We start from the raw sequence: 6,831 nt of genomic DNA on the forward strand, positions 1-6,831 counted from the left end.
CTTGAGGTATAACCTCAAGCTTAAGAGGTATGACAATGCTAAGGGATGTTTCCCTTGATAGGAGAAGGTAGAAGGATTGTTTAAGAATGAGTGCTCTTTTGATATCACCTTTTTCTTGCAAAATGGTTTTCCTTCTTAGAAATCTTGGAGGAATCCTTTTCCTCCTTTTGCTTCCCCTTGGCCTTTGAAGACAAGGCCTTACTATTCTTCTTTTTCTTTCGTTTTTTCTAGTTTTTCTTCCTCATCCCTCTTATCTTTCATAGTTAGTTGATCTTTGGCCACCGTGAAGGTGTTTGAGGATGCAACACAAACTTTGTTCCAAGGTGGGTGAGGGTTATCTCATTAGTTAGGCCATTATAGATGATTTTCCTATCATATTGCCATGGCCTACCTAAGAGAAGGTGTCCTACCTCCATAGGAACTACATCACAAATCACTTCATCCTTATATATTCCAATGGAGAAGGGCACTTTCACTTGTTGATTGACTATCATCTCCCCTTGCCTATTGAGCCATTGAAGTTTATAAGGCTTTGGATGGGGAGTGATAGCAAGGCTCCACTTAGAGACTAATCTTGTGCTACAACAATTGCAACATGAACCACTATCTACCATGAGAGAGCATGTGTTATCAGAAATTTTACACCTTGTGTGAAAAATATTCTTTATTTGAGATTGGGTGAATGATGTGCCATTATTTTCTCCTATTTCTTAACCTTTTTTACACCATTTTAAGTACTAATTAATCTTAATTGTCAAATTAATTAGGCAGTTTTATTATTTGGGCCCATTCAGCTAATTTCATGTTTTTAATCTAATTCCAGGAATTAATGAAGTATTGGGCTTGAATCCAGAATTGGGCTTAGACTTGAAGAGGAAAAACTATTTTATTCTACAAAATTAGATCTTATCTAATCTAGATATTATTTAGATTTGACCTCATCTAGATATTATTTTATCTAGATCTTATCTTATCTAGATTTGATTTTATTTTATTTATGGGCTTGGATTTAAAACAGATTTGTAAGCTTTGGGGTTGAAAAACTATATAACAGCACCAAGGTTCTAGTTGAGTCCCTCTCTCTTCTCTCTCTCTTCTCTTTCTCCTTTATTTTCGTTTTTGCAATTCCAGTTCCAACTTTTCGTTTTAGCAATAAAATTTCGTTCTTCAATCTATAATTTCGTTCTCTATTTGATTAATGGAAGGCTAAGTCCCCAACGTTGTTTTCTCTTTGAGGTTTTATTATTATTGTTAAATTATGTTTAGTTTTTTCCTCTTCACTAATTACTCTGAATTTGTTGCTATTAATTCATGCATGCTTAGTGCTTGATTAATTGTCTCTGCGCTTAATTTACGTTCATGCTTAATGATCGTTTATGAGTAATTGGTGTATGTGATGCTTATTCACATAATGAATGCCTTATGTTGAATTTCGCTTAGTAATTTAATTTAGGGTTGGATTAAGTGGTTGAACTGATAAAGGATAAACTCTCATAACCTAGGATAAGAGACTTGCTCGTGAATCAAGGGGAAGCAACATGTTTTAATTCTGATATTTTCTAAGACAATTTTACTTGCTGTTTAATTTACAAAAACAAACAAACCCCCCCCCCCCCCAATTCGTTACTATTTTCCTACTATTTGTTATGAACGTTGGGTTAATCATTGCTCGTTGGGAGACGACCTAGGATCACTTCCTAGTTACTACATTTTAATGTTTATTTGATTCGGGTATGGCCTCGATCAAATTTGGCGCCATTGCCGGGGAGCAGTGGGCCAAAGGTTCATAATAACTAGTGATTCGTGTTTTATGTTTAGTTGTTTTATGTTTACTTCTTTTGTTTAGTGTGTTTGTGTTGTGTTAGTGCGGTATTCTATTTTATTCCACCTCGTGAGAGGACTCTAAGGGAGATGGTTGCACCTGATTTCACTTATGAAAGCTTGTGCATTCAATATCCTGATGAGGGTGTTCCATATGCTCTCAAGACTGGACTAATACATTTGCTGCCCAAGTTTCATGGTCTTGTAGGTGAAGATCCTCTTAAGCATCTTAAGGAGTTCCATATTGTTTGTTCCACCATGAAGCCCCCTGATGTCCAGGAAGATCATATCTTTCTAAAGGCTTTTCCTCATTCTCTGGAGGGAGTGGCAAAAGATTGGCTATACTACCTTGCTCCCAAGTCCATTTTTAGCTGGGATGACCTTAAGAGGGTGTTCTTGGAGAAATTCTTCCCTGCATCTAGGACCACTGCCATCAGAAAAGACATTTCAGGCATCAAACAACTTAGTGGAGAAAGCTTGTATGAGTACTGGGAAAGATTCAAGAAATTGTGTGCAAGCTGTCCTCACCACCAGATTGCTGAGCAACTCCTTCTGCAGTATTTCTATGAGGGACTTAGCAACATGGAGAGGAGTATGATTGATGCTGCCAGTGAGAAGATGGCCTCAAACTCCCAACAATTTAGTGTCAGAAGTGATGCTATTGTCATTAGAGGAGTGCATGAGGTAGCCACGAATTCATCTGCATCATTTGAAACTAAGAAGCTTGAAGGTAAACTAGATGCCTAAGTTAACTTGGTAACCCAACTGGCCATGAATCAGAAATCTGCACCTGTCGCAAGACTCTGTGGTTTATGCTCCTCTGCCGACCACCATACAGACCTTTGCCTTTCTGTGCAGCAATCTGGAGCAAATGAACATCCTGAAGCTTATGCTGCAAACATCTACAATAGACCTCCTCAACCTCAGCAGCAAAATCAGCCACAACAGAACAATTATGACATCTCCAGCAACAGGTACAATCCCGGTGGAGGAATCATCCCAACCTTAGATGGTCGAATCCTTCACAACAGCAGCAACAACAACAACCTTATTTTCAAAATGCTACTGGCCCAAGCAGACCATACATTCCTCCACCAATCCAGCAGCAACAACAGCAATAGCCCTAGAAACAACAAACAGTTGAGACTCCTCCGCAACCTTCTCTTGAAGAACTTGTGAGGCAAATGACTATGCAAAACATGCAGTTTCAACAAGAGACCAGAGCCTCACTTCAGAGCTTAACTAATCAAATGGGACAATTGGCTACACAGTTAAATCAACAACAGTTCTAGAATTCTGACAGATTACCTTCTCAATCTGTCCAGAATTCCAAAAATGTGAGTGCCATTACATTGAGGTCAGGAAAGCTGTGTCAAGGACCTGCCCAACTAAACCCTAACCAGCAACATCTTCTTCATCCGCAAATGAACCTGCCCAACTTCACTCTACTACAAAAAAAGATGATGACAAAAATTTAAAGAGTAAGTTACCTAAAAATTTCTATGCAGGTGAATCTTCCACTGGTAATTCTGATTTACAGAAGCAGCATATCACTCTTCCATTCCCTCCAAGAGCAATTTCCAACAAAAAAATGGAAGAGGCAGAGAAAGAGATCTTGGAAACATTTAGAAAAGTAGAGGTAAACATACATCTGCTGGATGCAATAAAGCAAATTCCAAGATATGCTAAATTCTTGAAAGAGTTGTGCACTCATAAGCGGAAGCTTAAAGGAAGTGAAAGAATTAGTATGGGCAGAAATGTCTCCGCATTGATTGGTAAATCTGTTCCCCAAATCCCTGAAAAATGTAAAGATCTAGGTACATTCAGCATACCTTGTATCATAGGGAACAATAAGTTTGACAATGCCATGCTAGATTTAGGAGCTTCTGTTAATGTGATGCCTCTATCTATTTTTAATTCTCTATCTCTTGGTCCCCTGCAGTCAACTGATGTGGTAATTCATTTAGCTAATAGAAGTGTTGCCTATCCTGCTGGTTTCCTAGAGGACGTCTTAGTTAGAGTTGGTGAACTAATTTTCCCTGTTGATTTTTAAATTTTGAATATGGAGGAGGGATTTTCTAAAGGATTAGTTCCCATCATTCTAGGCAGACTTTTTATGAAAACTGCTAGAACTAAGATAGATGTATATACAGGCACACTATCTATGGAGTTTGGTGATATAACTGATCATTTTAATATTCTTGATGCTATGAAACACCCATCTGAAGATTTTTCTGTATTTCGTGTTGAAATAATTGACCATATTGTTGATGAATACATGACTGATCTTCATTCTAATCTGCATGCCTGTGACTCTTCATGCATTGAATCTGAATTTGTTATTGATTACATGTCTGATGATGTTTTACCTCTTGAGATTGATTTTATAGAGTCAGATAGAACTAACCATGTTTCAGGAAGTACACATACTCTGACTTTCTTTATGAGGTACAGGCTGAGAAACCATCTCTTTTTTACTATTATCCAGCCGCCCACACCAGAATTGAAGCCTCTGCCATCAAATTTAAAATATGCTTACTTAGATGAGAGCAAAAGTTTTCCAGTAATTATATCTACCTCCCTTGCTGATGAGCAAGAGGAGAAGCTGTTATCAGTTCTTAAGAAGCATAAGAAGGCTATAGGCTGGACCCTGGCGAACATTCCTAGTATTAGCCCATCCACATGTATGCATCGAATAAATTTAGAAGATGGGGCTAAACCAGTAAGACAGCCACAGAGAAGACTCAACCTGGTGATTCTTGATGTAGTGAAGAAGGAGGTAACCAAGCTTTTGCAAGCTGGAATCATTTATCCTATCTCCGACAGCCAATGGGTGAGTCCCGTCCAGGTAGTTCCGAAGAAAACCGGCCTCACCGTGATAAAAAATGAGAAGCAGGAGTTGATTCCTACTCGGGTGCAGAACAGTTGGAGAGTCTGCATCGACTATAGGAGGTTGAACCAGGTTACCAAAAAGGACCATTTTCCACTGCCATTCATTGACCAGATGCTTGAACGCCTAGCAGGTAAATCTCACTACTGTTTCCTTGATGGTTTTTCTGGTTATGTGCAAATCACTATTGCACATTCACCTGCCCCTTTGGCACTTTTGCTTATAGGAGGATGTCTTTCGGCCTGTGCAATGCCCCTAGTACCTTCCAGCGGTGCATGATTAGTATTTTTAGTGATTTTTTAGAAAATTGCATAGAGGTGTTTATGGATGATTTCACTGTATATGGATCCTCTTTTGATATTTGTTTGGATAGTCTGGAAATGGTTTTGAATAGATGCATTGAAACTAACCTTGTTCTAAATTTTGAAAAATGTCATTTTATGGTTGAGCAAGGTATAGTTTTAGGCCACATTATTTCCAATAAGGGCATTGAAGTAGATCCTACAAAATTTTTTGTTATTTCATAATTGCCTTACCCCTCTTACGTGCGAGATGTGCGATCTTTTCTTGGTCATGCAGGATTCTACAGGCGCTTTATAAAAGACTTTAGCAAGGCACCTGATTGGACAACCCCATTTGAGCTAATGTGCGATGAATCCAATTACACATTGGGGGTTGTCCTTGCTCAAAAGATCTCCTTACTTCAGCTTACTTCTTTTCCACCATGACTTAGGGAGTTTTTCTTTTCCTATCTCCTCCTTTACTTTTATTACATTTGTCCGATTCTATTTGATGGTTTAATTGCTTTTAATCTTTTAATTTTGCTACATTGAGGACAATGTGTTGTTTAAGTATGGGGGGGGGGTGTTCTTTGGTTTTGGTTTTGCTAGTTTTGTTAGTTTTGTTTGTGTTAAATTTGTTAGCTTTGTTAGTTTTGTTGGGTTTCTAGTTTAATATTTTAGGTCAATTCTGTTTGCATGTGCAACTTTGCATATTTTTCTTTGAATTATAGGATATGTTCAAGAAATGGGTAATTATTCTGAAAATAAAAGTCTCTTGACATTTTGTGATTTGAAATCCTTGTTTTTCCTCTACATATCATGATAGTTTTGAAAGCTCAATTTGAAAGTGATAAGTTTACCTTTGTGAGAATTTGAGCTATCCATCATCATAATCTTTTGGTGTGTTTTGCCCCATTGATTGCTTGCACAATAGCCTTGGCTTGATTCTTGTTGATGCTTCCTAATTCACATGCATATTTGGAAATGATTTAGGCAATTTTGTTCTTATAAGCTTCTAGCCAAATGGACTTACCTTGAATTAATTCCTTTGATAGCCCCTTTGAGCCTATGTTCCCCTTTCTTTGTTTTGAGCTCATTACAAGCCTTAAGTGAAAAACCATGATATCACCTTACCCTTAAGGAATTTTGGAGCTTTGGAATTGTTTTGGGAATAAGCTGGGAATAAGTGTGAGGGGGTATGTTTCATTGGAAGACATAATTTTTTGCCATGCTTAATGTTTTATTTTAGCCATGCTTGATGTATATATATATTGCCTAGTTCTTGCTTTAATCTTCAAATTCGTACTGTTAAAAAAAATGATGAAAAAAAATGAAAAAAAATTCAATTGCTGCAAATTCTGCGAATTTGTACTATTCCAAGAAAAAAAAAAGAGAAGAAGAAAAGAAGTGAAGTTGAATAAATGAGGTCTTGTTATGAAGACTTGATTTGGGAGCCTTGGTTGATTTTGTTGATATTAGAGGGTTTGGGTTTACTACTTGTGCTTAATTTCCACTTATTCCCCATTGCTCCTCTATTCCTTTGGGATTTAGCTACTTATTCCATATTTTTTTTCCTACCTTGTCCTTGGCCCCATTAAAACCTTTAAAGACCTTTTGATCCTCATGTGCATGTGTTTGTCAAGTTGTTTGTCGATTTTAGAATTTTGCCAAGTCTATGTGGTGTTTGTTTTCATGGGTGCTTCGAGAGTAAACAGTAGCCTAGACACTTGAGACATAGAGTGTATATCTTGTGAGGCTTAATCATTTTTCATTATTGAGCTAATTAACTATTTTGCCATGATTGGGTTGCTTGGATGATTTTCACGAATGTCTTGACTC

The 6,831-nt window shown here is 37.5% G+C and overlaps 1 non-coding gene across 1 annotated transcript; it reads right to left on the minus strand.

The window, feature by feature from the left end:
* Window positions 1-2,250: 2,250 nt before the first annotated feature.
* LOC114391335 lies at window positions 2,251-2,357 on the minus strand. The gene has a single exon (XR_003662126.1). It is a non-coding gene; the product is annotated as a small nucleolar RNA R71 (small nucleolar RNA).
* Window positions 2,358-6,831: the final 4,474 nt, after the last annotated feature.

Source organism: Glycine soja, chromosome 16, assembly GCF_004193775.1.
Source record: "Glycine soja cultivar W05 chromosome 16, ASM419377v2, whole genome shotgun sequence".
In the NCBI taxonomy this organism is placed as follows: domain Eukaryota; kingdom Viridiplantae; phylum Streptophyta; class Magnoliopsida; order Fabales; family Fabaceae; genus Glycine; species Glycine soja.